At 38.6% G+C, this 16,177-nt stretch overlaps 1 non-coding gene across 1 annotated transcript; it reads right to left on the bottom strand.

Moving 5' to 3' along the window:
- Positions 1 to 13,856: 13,856 nt before the first annotated feature.
- Positions 13,857 to 13,963, bottom strand: LOC112922624 (U6 spliceosomal RNA). The gene has a single exon (XR_003235503.1). It is a non-coding gene; the product is annotated as a U6 spliceosomal RNA (small nuclear RNA).
- Between the last annotated feature and the right edge of the window lie 2,214 nt (positions 13,964 to 16,177).

The following is a 16,177-nucleotide window of genomic DNA, read 5'->3' as shown; positions in this document are numbered from 1 at the left end:
AGCTAAAAACATTCATAACTGAAATTTATTGGTCCATACTCCCTTCATTATAAATATTTTATGTTCTGCCTCAGGGATCCATGTCTTAGCATTTAAATGTCTCAATCTTGTGTCAGTAACAGGAAGAACAAGTTCACTGGGTGGAATTTTTGCCCTTTACTTCAGAATGTTACAATAATAATAGGCTATAAATATGTTATAATTATGCCTTTGATCACTGCTGTAGTTTTCTAGTCTGAATGAATTAAATTCAAAACTAAAGCTGAGCTGCTCGACAAAAATGACAGTAGTTCCCTTAAACTAAGATTTTACCGAAGGCCAAGTTAATATAATGAAAATACTTAAAGTGGAAGGATGGTAAACCATTTTTCCCATTACTTTTCCCCTAATGGGAACTAGCACCTCTGCTTATTACCACCTTTACATATCAATAGTGGTTTACATTTATTTGAAGCTTTATATTGTTAGATGATCCTGATCATCACAGCAACATTTGAAGTAGTGAGCAGTTGTAAAAATCTCCATTGTTCAAGTGAGAAAGCTGAGATTGAGGTAATAAGATATGTATAGATTTTGTTTAATTTTTGGAATTTTAATCATGAGAAACAGTAAAATTGCACAACGGTGTGAATCTTACTCCTGTTTTCTGCCAAGGTAGGGGATTTAGGGTGGAGGAGGGCATATCTCAGAGAGGAGGGCATGAACAGGTGACAAGATAGCAAATGACATCAAATAACCTTGTTTGGGGGGATAGGAATGTGAGACAGACGAAATGTCCTGCATCACTTAAATTCTCCCAGACCTACCTCCTTGTGTAAACCCTGCAGAACAGATTTAACTGGGAGGTGGTTAGAATTGCTGTAGCTTTCCTGGAAGTACCAGGCAGCTATGAGACCAAGAGTTGCCCTTACTGCTATAAGGCTTGTTATGTCACATTTGTTAACTGATTTATCATATCACACTTGTTGATCAGAGGACCTCTCCAAGATCTTTATCTTACTCATTCTCTTCCAAATAAGTTCTGGACCTAAATTTTTGAGACTCGCCCAACAATAGAAGCACACAGAAGGAAGAAAAACTGAATTTCATCTCAGTGATGACAAAAAAGGAAATTGTATCCTGGCATTAAGTTATCCATACAGAAAATACATGGAGAAAGAACTACCCTCTCTTAGTATATATAAACAGGTTGACAGGGAAAATTCCTGAAGAAGTATTATGTAATTTCAAGAAAGGTGATTTTTGACAGTTTGGTGCCGTTTCTTGGGCACTAAATTTTTCTATACAGTCCTGTGAGTCTATATATCCTCAAATGTATTCCTTGAAATGATGGTTCCTCTAGATATAAATAGGCTTAGATGAAAAGAGTATGCTGTGATCACATTGTCAAATGCCGATTCCCTGAAACACTCTGTTGACAAAGCAAGGTTGAGTTTCTTGCTTACTGTGCTAAGAAAAATGCTACTTTGACAGTCTCAGTAGCATCTCAAAGTGGGGAGGATGAAGTGGAGATTTCATGAAATTTGGAGGATCTGGCTAAAGTGGGGGTCTGACTAGGATTGCAGAAGGTTCATAATATAATAGGAATGGTTAACACATCATGGATTTGGTTTCAAAGAGAATCTTGAAGAGTAAGCTCTCCTATGACTCTATATTACCATGAGAAAGGGTATTTACTCTGATGAGGATAAATGGAGTATTTTGATAAATGGATTTTCTAGGAGTTCCTAAAATGAACAGTAAAGTTATTTGCAACTTTAACTTACTGAGCAAGTTTCTAAAAGAGTAAACCCATGTAATGAAAATGGTCATAGTACAGTCATGTTAGAGTACAGACAATAAACTTGTAGGTATAAATGGTTTTGGTTTTCAACATAAATTTGGGAATACCTGGGTTAAATAAAGTTAAGCAAATATATTTACAGTGGTACTTTTCAGATTCTTTATTATGTGAATACACATGTAATTTTCAAGGAAGGAGTATATAACAAACATTTTTATTTTATTCTGAAAATAAAATCTGCCAGGATGAGTATCTCATGAAATACAGTTGCAGAAATAGTGACCAAGACTTTAGAATAGTCATTACAAAAAAATGTAAATAGAGGAGTAATTATAATCTCAATTTGGCACTTCCCCATACATAGGCATGAATGTCTTAAGCAACCAACACAAAGGCACCCAGAGCTGAAATCTGGTTCATGAGTTAAGCACAACCAGAATGCATCAGTGAGTGAAATGAAGTCTCACAGCACCAGTGCCTTGAGGAGGAAAGTGAAGCAGGTGATACAAAAAGAGGGGAGTCCTTCCAGTGGAGATACATTGCTTAGCTAATGAGTTATGGATACTTTTTTGCATCTTCAATTTACTCTAAAGTGTTAATATAGAATTGTTACATAGAGATAACATTCTCATTACATGCTACTCTTTTAGGAGGTAAGAAACACTGCTTACTAAAAGCAAGTAACAGTTAAAATAGCATTTTATCTTCATGCACACACAATTTAAATGGCCACAGAGAGCTTTGGTACTTTATATTAGTCCACAGTAAAGTCTAGCTACTATCAATAACAGGACATTTACTTAGTCTGGGTTCGGTAAGTACCACTACAGTATGACATTATTCATCTCATAGTGAAAGGAGTCAGTCACTTTGTTTTGACATGAGTACCTCCATTGAGTGTGGACTTCCACTTCCACTAAATGTGGACTTTTGGAGAAACAGTAGAGGGAGTAAATAAAATTTAAAATATTGGCTAAAAAATTTTAATTATTAACTTAGGAAAAAAAAAGATAAGCTTGATTTTTTATGCCAGAAAGTACAATGTCAGTTAATTCTAGGAGATATTAAGAGGATTCCAAGAGTTCACATAAATGTAATTCTAACTGTGCAATTGCAAATGAAGCCACAGAGAAAGAAAAAGTCCAGATATTCTACAGAAACCAATGTGGTTGCTGAGCTCAGATTCTGAAGAGATATATATATAATCTAAATATCACTGGCCCATCTCATGGCTAGCCTGAGCATGCTGGTGTATGCAACCCTGCAGCTGCCAACAAATCATGGAAAAGTACTTTGTATCTTTATGGAAGTCTCTTAAGACATGCCACATGAAAATTATATATACCTCTTTACTCTTCATCCATTTTTATGGTTGATGCTTCCATAACACTAACCATCTTTCTAGATTCTTCCCTTTAACTGTTCTCTAAAACCCTTCCACTTTTTAGTCCAAACTTGAATGCCTATAACCACTTCTTTTTCTAGGAATTTTTCTGTTAAAAATTAATTTGGTCTTTCTTTGTTAAGCCTAGCCCTAAAGATGTATGAATAATAAGAAATTCTTCCTTCTCAGAGTTATAGGTAAGTGTGCCCCAACCAAAGTCTCTAAATTTGTCTGTTAATATCTTCATCTTATCAACATGCTCAAAAGATGAGATGAAAGAAACACAGCCAAGAATTCCTATTAGGGAGTGGCACAAAACTGATAGATTCTGGGAGTCTCTGGCACCAAATAAACTGTGGTTTACCAATCAATCAATTAATCAATCAAGGTTTTATGCTTTGATCAGAGCAAGTAGAAGGTAAGGAAGAAAATGTGCTCTGTTGGGGGCCATTAATGACTGATGAGAAAAGAGAAAGCAAACTTTTCTTTGGACTGAGAAAAAGCAAAATATTCATACTGTTAAGAGAGAATTCATTGGAGTTCTAACGCAGGAAGGAAAGGTAAACTTCTGGTCTTGAATTCTCTCTAAAGGTCTCTTGGGGACTTGCAAACTAAATCATTGAACCAAACATTGCCAGCAAACTTTGAGGGGCTATCAAAAACAATAAAGGGGAATAAAACTGGAGATAGGCAAATATTATCCAATTTTGCAAACTGGGATGAAAGGAGATTTAAAAAATTAGAGATAAGAGTTATACTGATTTAAGCTAAGATTTTAGAATCTTTTCTAATAAACTTAGAATCTTAGATTCTAAGTTTATGTTCAGGAAACCAAAAGAAGCAATAATCAGTAGGAGCCAATAAATCAAAGTTGTCTAATTTCTTTTTGTGCAGTTGGGGTCCTGGCATGGAACATACACAACCAGAGGGAAATTCAGGAAGATTCTTAAAGGGGACTCTTCAAGAAGATGGGCTATGGTTAAGGGAAGTTTACAGGGATAGTGAAGCAACTGCAGAGTACTAGTACCATCCAATATAGGACTGGCTACACAATTGTGAGGCCAAGGGCAAAATGAAAATGCAGAGCCCTTTATTCATAATTTATTAAGAATTTCAAGACTTTCCAAGAGCACTAAGCCAAGCATTGGGCCCTGTTGACCACACAGGCTGCAAACCCACTGCCACCATCTCTGATCCTTAGGTTTCAAGCAGAAAGAAGGGAAATAAGCAGGAGACCCTGAAGAAAGTTGTAGCCGTATCTTCAGCTGAAGGAGAGCTATTGGTAGAAAGACTAAGCCACTTATACTAAGCCACTGATTACCTGTGGCTGCAAAGAAAGGGATCTGGAAAAATACATACCTTAATCTCATTCTTTTCCTTCCCTTCTACAATTCCTGCCAGTGCAGGACAATGGAATCTAGTTAATCAGTTAATATAATCCATGGAGGACAGCTTCCTGGGGCACAAAGCAGGGTGGAGAGTGAGTTGGAAGAGTCCGGGAGAATATCCTGAAGTTACTATGCCATTAAATCTGTAAAACCTGGTACCCCTTGTCTATAAGGACTTTAGGAAAGTGTTTGCCACAAGTCCTCTGGAGATCCATTTGGACAATATGGAGAAATATGGCCTGGAGCAAAGATAATTATGTGGATCAGTAACAGGTTAAACAAACGTGAAGTCTACTGAAAATCAGATAAATGAAAACCCAAAAGAAGCTGTATGTGCACCATAGTTTCTTTACTCCATCCTACCCAGTTCAGCACTTTTACTACTGATTTGCAAATATAGAACTGCTTATCAAAGCCTGGTTTACAGATTGCTGAGTGGGATAGTGCCTAACCAGGATGAAAGGATTAGAATCCAAAAAGATTTTGACAGGCTATAGCAATGGGATTAAAAACCTTGGCCAGCTGGAGCAACTGTATAAATCTAATAGGAGTATATCTTGGGATTTGCTCTCAAGTTCAAAAAGCCAATGACATAGGTTTGGGACACAAGAGACAATACATACCAAAGGTAAGGTCAAGGTGAGTCAGGAGCATGATGGATTCTCCACAAAAGGAGATTAGGTTTCAGGCAGCATTAATTGAACAAAAGAGGATATAATCCAAGCCTGAAATTGTGTTTATCAAGTCACACCTGAAAATTCTGGTTTATTTTGAATGCCATTTGTGACTCGTAATGCACTGTTAAGGAGAGTAACTGAGATAGGAGACAAGACTTATAAACTAGGATCAACCACAAAAACTGATCTGGCTTTAATAACTGATGTATATGAGGGATGCCTGGGTAGCTCAGCAGTTAAGCATCTGCCTTCGGCTCACACTGTGATTCTGGGTTCAGGGATCAAGTCCTATATCCAGCTCCCTGTGAGAAGCCTGCTTCTCCCTCTATGTCTCTGCCACTCTCGTGGATAAATAAATTAATACAATCTTTAAAAAAAACTGATATAAATGATAACTTGAATGTGACAATACTGAAATTTTTGCTAAACTAGCAAAGAAAAGAACAGCAAAAAAACATAAATGACATCAAAGATAAGTGTGAGTGGATGAAGCAACTCTTGCCTCCTTAGTTCCTCCTCCTGCATTTGTAGAGTTAAGAATCCACTGGAACAGAGGACCCTAGAACCAAAGGCTTACTGCTTTTTGGAAGGGGAAGGTGAGTATTTTCCCACAGAGATTTATTACCATTTAAGGAAATTCTCATTAGGCCAGAGTTACATACTTCTGAATTGTCTTTTTTATTGTGTAACTATGCCTATTTGAAGAAAAAGCCATGTGCTAATACAGAACAGAAACTATTCCTTAGTAATAATAATTAAAGAGATTGAGAGCCAATAACAAGAGACCACTTAGGAGATTAATAGTATCCAAATTGTATCCAAATATATTAAAGACTGCCATATAATAGAATAATTACCATTGCAGTTTACCAGTTCAAAGAACAAAATAAGATCTTTTTACTTTTAATCAGAGACATGTTTTTAATGTTCAATTTTTCTAAGGACAAAATGGACTGCCATGGAAAGCAGAAGCTTCCCCAGAACTAAAGTGAATGACACAGTAACATACTGTAGATGTGTTATTCCAACAGATGTATTATTTAGGCAATTCCAGCATTAAATGGGTGCTTAAAGTATTTAAATTCAATTTCCCAACATATAACATCCCATCAAGTGCCATCCTTAGTGCCCATCACCCAGTTACCCCAACTGCTTAAAGTATTTTTATTTTTATTTATTTATTTTTTTACCATTAAAGTATTTTTAAAATCACTTCTGTAGTTTATTCCTTCTTTCATTCAAATAACTATCGAGAACTAGCCACATACACAGTGTGGTCCTCAGAACTGAGGGTATAACAACAAACAGAAACAAACAATTTCCTCACGGAGCTTAAATTGTGAGGGGATAGGTACATAATAAACAAATAACTACTGAAGTGTCACAAAGTAGTGGCAAATATTGTAAAGTAAAGCAGGGTAAAGATCTCAAGCAATAGAGTAAGAGAAGGAACTATTGACAGGATCGTCAGGAAAGGCCTCCCTAGTCAATGAGCTCATCATTTTATCTACCAAACTTCTAAAGATTTATTTATTTATTTATTTATGATAGACAGAGAGAGAGAGAGGGGCAGAGACACAGGAGGAGGGAGAAGTAGGCTCCATGCCGGGAGCCCGACGTGGATCTCAATCCCGGGACTCCAGGATCGCGCCCTGGGCCAAAAGCAGGCGCCAAACCACTGAGCCACCCAGGGATCCCTAAACTTCTAAATCTTGAATCTCGGTCTCTTAAGGTTCTTATCATTTTTCTTCCTTACGTTAATTATCCTCCAACTGGTTTAATCTTTAACTCCTAAATGGAGAATAATTTTAACTTTTAAACCCAGAAAAGGGATCCCTGGGTGGCGCAGCGGTTTGGCGCCTGCCTTTGGCCCAGGGCACGATCCTGGAGACCCAGGATCGAATCCCACATCAGGCTCCCGGTGCATGGAGCCTGCTTCTCCCTCTGCCTGTGTCTCTGCCTCTCTCTCTTTCTCTCTGTATGACTATCATAAATAAATAAAAAATTTTAAAAAATAAAATTAAATTAAACCCAGAAAAACTTAGCAGTAAATCTATTATAGTATAATTTATAGACAGGATGTGCCTGATACTTATAATTTCATTTAGAACCATTTTGTGAGCATCTTCATACATCTTATATACACTTCTCTTTCCCCACCAAATAATACTTTGTAATATCTGGGCTCAGTCCTGTCTTAATAATCTGAAATTGTTATTTCTTTGAGGAGGGGGCATAAACATTTATCTAAATCTCTTGCCCATCTCAAGAAAGTTTTATTTCCCCTTCATCTATGCCATTCTTTTTATTTTATGAATAAATAACAATTCCTGATATTTAATTGGACACTTGTTTCATGACAGAGAAGGAATTAAGACATTTTGATGCCAACACTTAATCAAATCTACTACTGGACAAAGGTAAAAAAAAAAAAAAATGAAGTAGTATTATACACCAAGCTTCAAAGCTAAGAGAATGACAAGCAATTAGATTACAGACCCAGATTAGACACATACTTTAAAAAAACCCTATGACCTTAATTTTTTTAATTTTTCTGTCTGCTTTCCTTCCTTTCCTTCCTCCTTTTCTTCCTTTTCAACTAGTATTTCTTTATAGTTGAGGTATAGGAACATATTTGGAGGGTCAGAGGGTTATAAAAGACCACTAGGATAAAAAAAAAAAAGTTTTGTTAACATAATGTACTAACAATTTGTAACTTTCTAATCACAGATTCATAGAGTCATATGTTGTAAAGATATAAAAATCACCTTAGAAACCTTAATTTTCCTCAAATCCATGCCACCAACAATACTTTGCAGAAACAGTCTCAGCAAGGTAAAATTAATTGTGTAAATTCATATACTCATTTCTATAATCAAATAATTAATGAATGGGATTCAGTTCAAGATGTGAGAACAGCACAATTCCCTATTTTGCTCTTGATCCTGGTCACGCTAAAGTTACAGGGAAAATAATTAAATAAAAATTAGCAGTACGAGAAAAAAAAAAGAGAGATTCTGATGACAGTTTGAGAGAAGACTAGAAGAGAAAAAGCAGACAGGATCTGATCACTGGGGAAATCACGCAGGGAAACTATGGCCTCAACTATCCTAAGTAGAAGGAAAGGGGATCTGGTTTTCCAAGGGATTTTCAAAGGTTCTCCATGCTCAGAGTTACAAAGAGCATGACTAGACTGTACGAAAATACCAGAGTAATTAATTATAGAATCACACTGGAAAAGGCAAGACAACTAACTCTTACTCCTCTTCGTTAGGAGTAAGGAGCAAATAGTGATGAGACCTAAAGATAAAATCTAAGAGCTCTTCACATACCTATCCAGTCACATTCCTGTAGTTTCTGGCCCTCTCACTGCTTCCTGACATGGATGAAATATATGAAATATATGAAAAATGTTGTTTGTAAAGATATAGAGGTCCCAGTGGATACACATTCAATTCCTGAGAATGACCAGAAGTAAAGATTTTGACTATTTGTTTATACTTCTCTAATTAAAAATTCTTAAGGTCATCTATTTGTAAGTTTAATGAATACTAAAAAAGAAAAATATAAGCTCACATGGGGATATATTATTTTAAACTGAACATGATGCAGATTTTTATATTATTGATAAAGAATTTTAGGGATCAGAAACAAAACAGTTGAAAAATGGTCATTATTGGAAAATGAGTATTTCACTTATGCTCTGAAGACGAAGCCAAGCTCTTTACCTTTGCAAAAAAAACTCAGGTCCTTAAGAAAAAAATTGAAATTGATCTCTTTCCTCTAATTTTATTAAAATGTTAATTTCCTGTAGTTAAAATTTAGGCATATAAAGACTGCAGTAATAGCCTAATAAATATGGCTTTAGTTATCCATATATACATGTTTTTAAGATGCATGATAGGGCCCTCTTTAAGATACCATCATATTGGTTTAAAAATATTTGTCTTTATTTTAAGCTGGAAGTGGGAAAATTTGCCACAGAGAAAGGGTAGCATGTCCATAAAATAACAGAGTATTAACATAAGGTACTTATATAAGTCATTCTAAACTGATTTTAGTTCTATTATTTAGTTATTACCTTTAAAATGCAATACAGAAATAAAGCACTTGGTTTTCACAAAATAAAAATTTCAGGTATGCACTACTGAATAATTTCTATTTGATTTCTTGGTATTAAGAACAAACAATTGATTTTAGGCAAATTGTTAAACCAATATAAACCACACTTCTGTTTGTAGTGAAGGTAAGAGACTTTGAAGACCCTAGAGAGGGAAACTGATCACTCATACGTTGCTGGGAATATAAAACCGTGGGGATATAAAATGGTACAGTCACTCTGGAAAACATGCTAGGCATTTCTGTTGCATTAAATTAGCAACCATCAAAGACCCAGGAATCACAATTCTACACTTACCACAGAATTGAAAGCCTAGGTTCTTGCAAAAACTGGTACAGGAATGTTCACAGCAGCATGTTCTGTGATAGCCAAAAACGAGAAACAACCCAAATGTCCTTTTAAAGGGTGAATGGTTAAACTGACTGTGGCAACCCATACCGTAAATATCATTCAGCAAATAAGAAGGAGACAGAGTACTGACACATTTGTACCACTGGGAAACTCACTTCCCAATGCAGAACACAGGTGGTTAGGGTTTATAAGGAGGACAGTCTAAATGAATCTCCAGAGAAAGATGTCGAAGGAAAAATTTAGTTCCCCAAAGATACATACTATAAATTTTAATGTATAGAGAATTCTCGAAATAGCAGAATTCTGGAAATGGGGAACAGCTTGGTAGTTGCCAGGCAGTACCGTAAAGGGGCAGGAGGGAGGTGATACAGCGATGAAAAGGCAATCAGAGGGATCCTTGCAGTGAGGAAATGAGCTGTGCATACGGAGGTCCGGACCCTGGCTGTGTCACTGTACTGCAATTTTCCAGGAAAGTGAGTAAAATGGTACATGAGAATATTCCTATATAATTTCTTACAAATGCGTGAGAATCCACAGTGAGATGACAACCGTGGTTTAAAGAAGAGAATAAAAAAAGAAAAAAGAAAGAAAAAAAAAAATAGAGTTGAACCCTCTAGTATTTGAACGGGACCTGAGTATTCGGCCAATCACTGCTTGGAAATGGTGGTGGTAGATCAATCCCCACCAGCTCCTCCCTTAGGAATGTCATCTCTCCCCCAGTGGAGATGTTCCCCAAATGCTGCAAGGACAGGAGCTGTGCTTAGGGGCTTAGGGGAACCCAGACATCAGTGAAGAAATTCCAAGCAGAGGTGGAAATGCATACATAAAGCAAGAGCCAGAGAGTGAAGAGGAATCCCAAAGGCCACTGGCGGGCCCAAGAGAGACACGTGACAACGCCATGAGAGCGCGGTGGACGTGCGCCCAAGTGCGGAACCACAGCACTCTGGGACCCAGGGATGCGAACGCGCCCTCACAGGTCAGCGCGGCGGGTCCCCCGGGGCTCTGCGCTCCCCTCTGCCCGCACAGGCGTCTCAGTGGCTCAAAGACCGTGTCCGGGGCCAAGGTCGACCCACCACCTCCCTTCTTGCTGCTCAGGCCCCAGCGTCACGCACAAACCCACCCAGCACACCTGCCCACCCACTGCCTCTCTTTCAGGCGCGCTTCTGCCCTTCCCCTGTCTCCCTACCTGCCCTGGGGAGAAGCCGGAAGTAGGCCGCCGGCCGCCATGCCCGCATCCGCGGGGGCCTATCTGTGGGCCTGCAACGCCCTGCGGCCTGTGGGGGCCATGGGCACCTCGGGGCACCACAGGGACCTAGTGCTCCACTATCTGCTCTCACCAGGGGGCTGAAGGCCAAGGGTGCGCTGAGGGGCGAGCGGGAGGGAGGTACGGCCGCAGCCCCACGACGGTCAGCTCTGCCCACCGCCCGCGGCGGTCCCGCTTCCTCTCGCGTGAGTACGCGGCGCGTACGTGGAGAGGGCGCCTGGAGGGGCTGCCGCGGGGCACGCACGCCGGACGTGGGGGTCACGGCCTCGCGCCTCGGGGCGCTTCCTGCTGGGGCCGGGACTTCCGGCGGAGCTGCGGGGAGCCGCTGCGGGATGGCGCTGGAGGCCCCTCGGCGCGGCTTCGACGTGCGGACCTACACGGGCGCTCCCGGCACGCGGCCTGCGGGGCAGCACCAGCGGACGGAAGCTGGCGCTGGGACGCGGGCGCGCCGCCACCTCTTCCAGCGGCTCTGCGGACAGCCCCTGGGCTGATGGACCACGACCGGCCCTGCCCGCGGACGCCCGGGCCGGGGACACGGGGAGGATCCAGGAAACGGCTCTGACCTGGCTCTCAGGCACCTGGCCCCAGAGCTACCTCAGTGTCCACCTGCCGCCTGCGCGCCTGGGCTCCTCTCAGCCGTCTGTGCAGCGTGGGCAGCTCTCCAGGGACCCTGGAATGTGTGCATGTGTTTACTGGAGGAGCAGCTGGACGACTGACCCCAAGCCGCGGCTCACAGAGCCTGTTCCCAGCGCCGGGGCTGAGGGTCCCCTAGGCCGCCCCCCGCCCAGCGGCCCCGCGGAGCGCGCAGAAGCCTGCGCAGGCGCAGGCGCAGGACCAGGGCGCACCTAGAGGCAAGGCCTGGCCCGCGTGTGTGGGCCGGATGGACCGCCCAGCTGCTCCCGCTCAGACCTGACCTTCAGCAGCGCTGCCTCCTGAGGACGTCGTAGGCCTCTTACCCTCGCGGGTGAATAGCCTCGCACATCCTTCATTGCCAGAGCCTTTACCCCATTTCTTGGTGAGAGGGCAAAAACTCAAACCACCACCCCATTCTCCTCTTAGCATTTGTGCAGAAATGAACTCTCAATAAAAAAGCACACACAGGGGGATCCCTGGGGGCCTCGGCTGTTTGGCACCTGCCTTTGACCCAGGGCGTGACCCTGGAGACCTGGGATCAAGTCCCGCATCAGGCTCCCTGCATGGAGCCTGCTTCTACCTCTGCCTATCTCTCTCATGAATAAGTAAATATAATCTTAAAAAAAAAAAAAAAACGCGCACACACACACAATTAAGCCTTATCTGAATGTATCTTCAAACAGTATTCTCCATAGACCTTGCCCCCCGCCAAAAAAAAGGAAAAATTTTGATCCTTAACATTTACTAAACCATTTCTATTAACACTAGTTTTACATACATTTATAGAATTTAATCCCCAAAGCTTTTACCATAACTTGTCTTGCATATTCTTTAATTAAATCCATTTGTGTTTCAACATAACATTTATTCTTTAAAAAAAAAAAAAAGCATTCCATTCACTAACACAGGATTTTTTTTTTTTTCTGTTTGAAACATAATCTCTGCTCTCAAACTCATCAAATGCCTAGCACAAATTTTAAAAATAGACTTTCTTTTTAGGGAAATTTTAAATTCATAGCAAAATTGAGAGGAAAGTGTTCCCATACACGGCGTCCCACACCATCAGCATCCCACACCAAGGTGGTACAGTTGTTACCTTTTATGAAACTACACAGACACATCATTAATGCCCAAAGTCCATTTTTTACACTTGGTTCGCTCTTGGTGTCGTATACTCTATGGGTTTTGACAGATGCATAATGACATATATTCACCATTATAGTATCATACAGAAGTTTCACTGCCCTACAATTCCTCTCTGCTCTGTGTCTTCATACCAGCCCCTTCCCCAACCCCTGGCAACCACCTACCTATAACTGTCTTCATACTTTTGCCTCTTCTAGAATGTTGTAAGTTGGAATCATACAGTAAGTAGCATTTGCAGATTGGCTTTTTCACTTAATATGCGCTGAAGATTCTTTCTTGTCTTTTCATAGCTTAATACCTATTTCTTTTTATTGTCTAATACTATTTCAGTGTTGGGGTGTATCATTTTTTATCCATTCACCTACTAAAGGACATCTTAATCGCTTCCAAGTTTGGGCAATTATAAATAAAGCTGCTTTAAATATACAGGTGCAGGTTTCTGTGTGGATACAGGTTTTCAGCTCCTTTGGGTAAATTTCAAAGAATGTGACTGCTAGGTCAAGTTGTAAGAGTACATTTAGGTTTGTAGGAAACTGCCAAATTGTCTTCCAAAGTGGTTGTACCATTTTGCATCCCCAACAGCAATGAATGAGAGTTCCTGTCGCTCCACACCCTTGCCATCACTTGATGTGTCAGTGTTTTGGATACTCACCATTTTAATAGGTATGTAGTAGTATTTTGTTGTTTCAATCTGCAGTTTCGTAATAATATGATATTAAACATCTTTTCATATGCTTATTTGCCATCTGTAGACCTTCTTTGGTGAGGTATCTGTTCTGATCTTTTGTTCATTATTAATCAATTGTTTTCTTGTTGACTCTTAATGGTTTCTTGTGTATTTTGGATGACAGTATCTAACAGATATGTCTTTTAGAGATATTTTCTCTCAGTCTATGGCTTGTCTTATTCTGAGAGCTTTTGCAGAGAAGTTTTGATGAAGTTTAATTTTAATGAAGTCCAGTTTACCAGTTGTTTCAATGATCATGCCTCTTGTCTTGTATGTAATAAGTTCCCACCAAACCCAAGGTCATCTATATTCTCTACTGTGTTACTTTCTAGGAGTTTCCCCCCCCCCCCATTTTTTGAGGTTTTTATTTATTTTATTTTATTTTTTATATGGAACGCTTCACGAATTTGCGTGTCATCCTTGCGCAGGGGCCATGCTAATCTTCTCTGTATCGTTCCAATTTTAGTATATGTGCTGCCGAAGCGAGCACTTTTTGAGGTTTTTAAATTTGTTTTGTTGTTTATTTAGTTTTACAATTTACATTTAGGTCTGTGAGTTAATATATTTGAGCTTTTATTTGTGAATGTAAAGTCTGTGCCTGGATTCATTTTATGTTTTGGTGATTCTGGGACTTTTGCTCCTCCATATAAACTTTAGAATCATTTTGTCAATACCCACAAATAGCCTTCTGGAATTTTCATTGGAATTGCACTGAATTTATAGATCAAGTTGGGAAAATTAACATCTTGACAATACTGAGTCTTTTTATCCATGAACATGTAATATCTCTCCATTTATTTTGTTCTTTGATTTCTTTCAGCAGGATTTTGTGGTTTTCCTTCTATACATATTTTCTTCTTGTATATATTTTATTAGATTTATACCTATTTCATTTTGATGGATGCTAATTAAATGGCATTGCTTTTTTTTTTTTTTTTTACTTCATATCCCAGTTATTCATTGCTGGTATATAGAAAAGCAGTTGGCTTTTGTATGTTTACCTTGTAAGCATTTAAAACCTCATTATAATCACTATTGCTTCCAGGAATATTTTTGTTGATTGTATGTAGATTTTCTATGTAGACAGTCATGTCATCTGCTACTAACTATAGTTTTATTTCTTCCTTCCCAAGGAAGGAACATTCTATTACTTTTTACTAACATTTACTAAACATTTCTATTACTTTTTTATAGTATACGTTCTATTTCTTTTTCTTGTTTTATTACATTAGCTTCCAATATATAATGTTGAAAAGAAGTCCCATATTTATGACTTTTCCATTTATCACTCATTCTTTGTTCCTGTTTCTGTGTTCTACTCTTTTTTTGTTTTTTGTTTTTGCTTTTAATTGCATATTTTGTGACTTCTATTTTTTTCTTTTCTTAGCATATTATTAATATTACTTCTGGTTTTTTATTTTATACTTTTTTAAGTGGCTGCTCTAGTGTTTTCAGGATTACAATTTATCTATGTTTACTTTCAGATAACACTATACCTCTTCTTGGATAGTGAAAGGTTAACTACATGTCAAGCACATTGTTGCTATTACTATTTTGATATTTGATATAAATTGTTATCTGTTTAGTCAATTATGAATAAAATAATAAATTTTTAAATTTTATTTTCATTTATTCCTTTTCTTATGCTCTTCTTTATATTGATTTTCCAATGTATCATTTTCCTTTGCTCTGGAGAACTTCCTTAACATTTCCTGCAAAGTAAGTCTACTGGCAATAAATTCTCTCAGCTTTTGTTTGAGAAAGTATGTCTCCTTCACTTTGAAAGATAAATTTTAAAGAATACAGATTTTTTGTTGTTGTTGTTTTGGTTTTTGGTTTTGTTTTTTGTTTGTTTGTTTGTTTGTTTGTTTTGGCTGTTATCCTCCCAATACTTTATATATTTCACTTCACTCTATTCTCGGTTGCATGATTTCTGAAGAAAAATTTGATATAATTCTGACCCTCACTCCTCTATAGGTAAGGTGTTGTCTCTGGCTTCTTTCAAGACTTTTTTCTGTATCTTTGATTTTCTGTAGTTTAAATATGAATATGTTTAACTGTAGTTTTTTGTTTTTGTTTTTTTTTAATTTATGTTGCTTGATGTTCTCTGTGCTTCCTCGATCTGTGGTTTCAAGTCTAACGTTAATATGAGGAAATTCTCAGTCTCTATGACTCCAAATATGGCTCTTTTGTTGCTTTCTTTCTACTCCTCTGGTATTCCGATTAGGCTTATATTAAACCTTCTGTAGTTGCCCACAGTTCTTGGATATTCTGCTACAGTTTTTTTCCCAGTCTTTTATCTCTTTTGTTTTAGTTCTGGAATTTCTGTTGACATATCCTCAAGCTCTACTAATGAGCCTATTAAAGGCATTCTTCATTTTGGTTACAGTATTTTTTATTCCTATAATTTTTTTATTCATTCATTCTTAAAATTTCCATTTCTCTGCCTATATTACCCATCTGTTCTTACATGTTGTCTGTTTTTTCCTTTAGAGCCCTTAGTATATTAATTATATTTATTTTATTCCTGGTCTAAGAGTTCCAACATCCCTGCCAAATATCTGAGTCTAGTTCTAATGCTGGTTCTGTCTTTGTGTTTTTCCCCTTTTAGTATCCCTTGTAATTTTTTGTTAAAAGCTGGACATAACATACTGGGTAAAAGGAACTGTGATAAAATAGCCTTTAGTGATACATTTGGGAGGGT

The sequence above is a fragment of the Vulpes vulpes genome, chromosome 16 (genome assembly GCF_048418805.1).
Source record: "Vulpes vulpes isolate BD-2025 chromosome 16, VulVul3, whole genome shotgun sequence".
Classification (NCBI taxonomy): domain Eukaryota; kingdom Metazoa; phylum Chordata; class Mammalia; order Carnivora; family Canidae; genus Vulpes; species Vulpes vulpes.
This window is presented reverse-complemented; position numbering and strand designations above follow the sequence as displayed.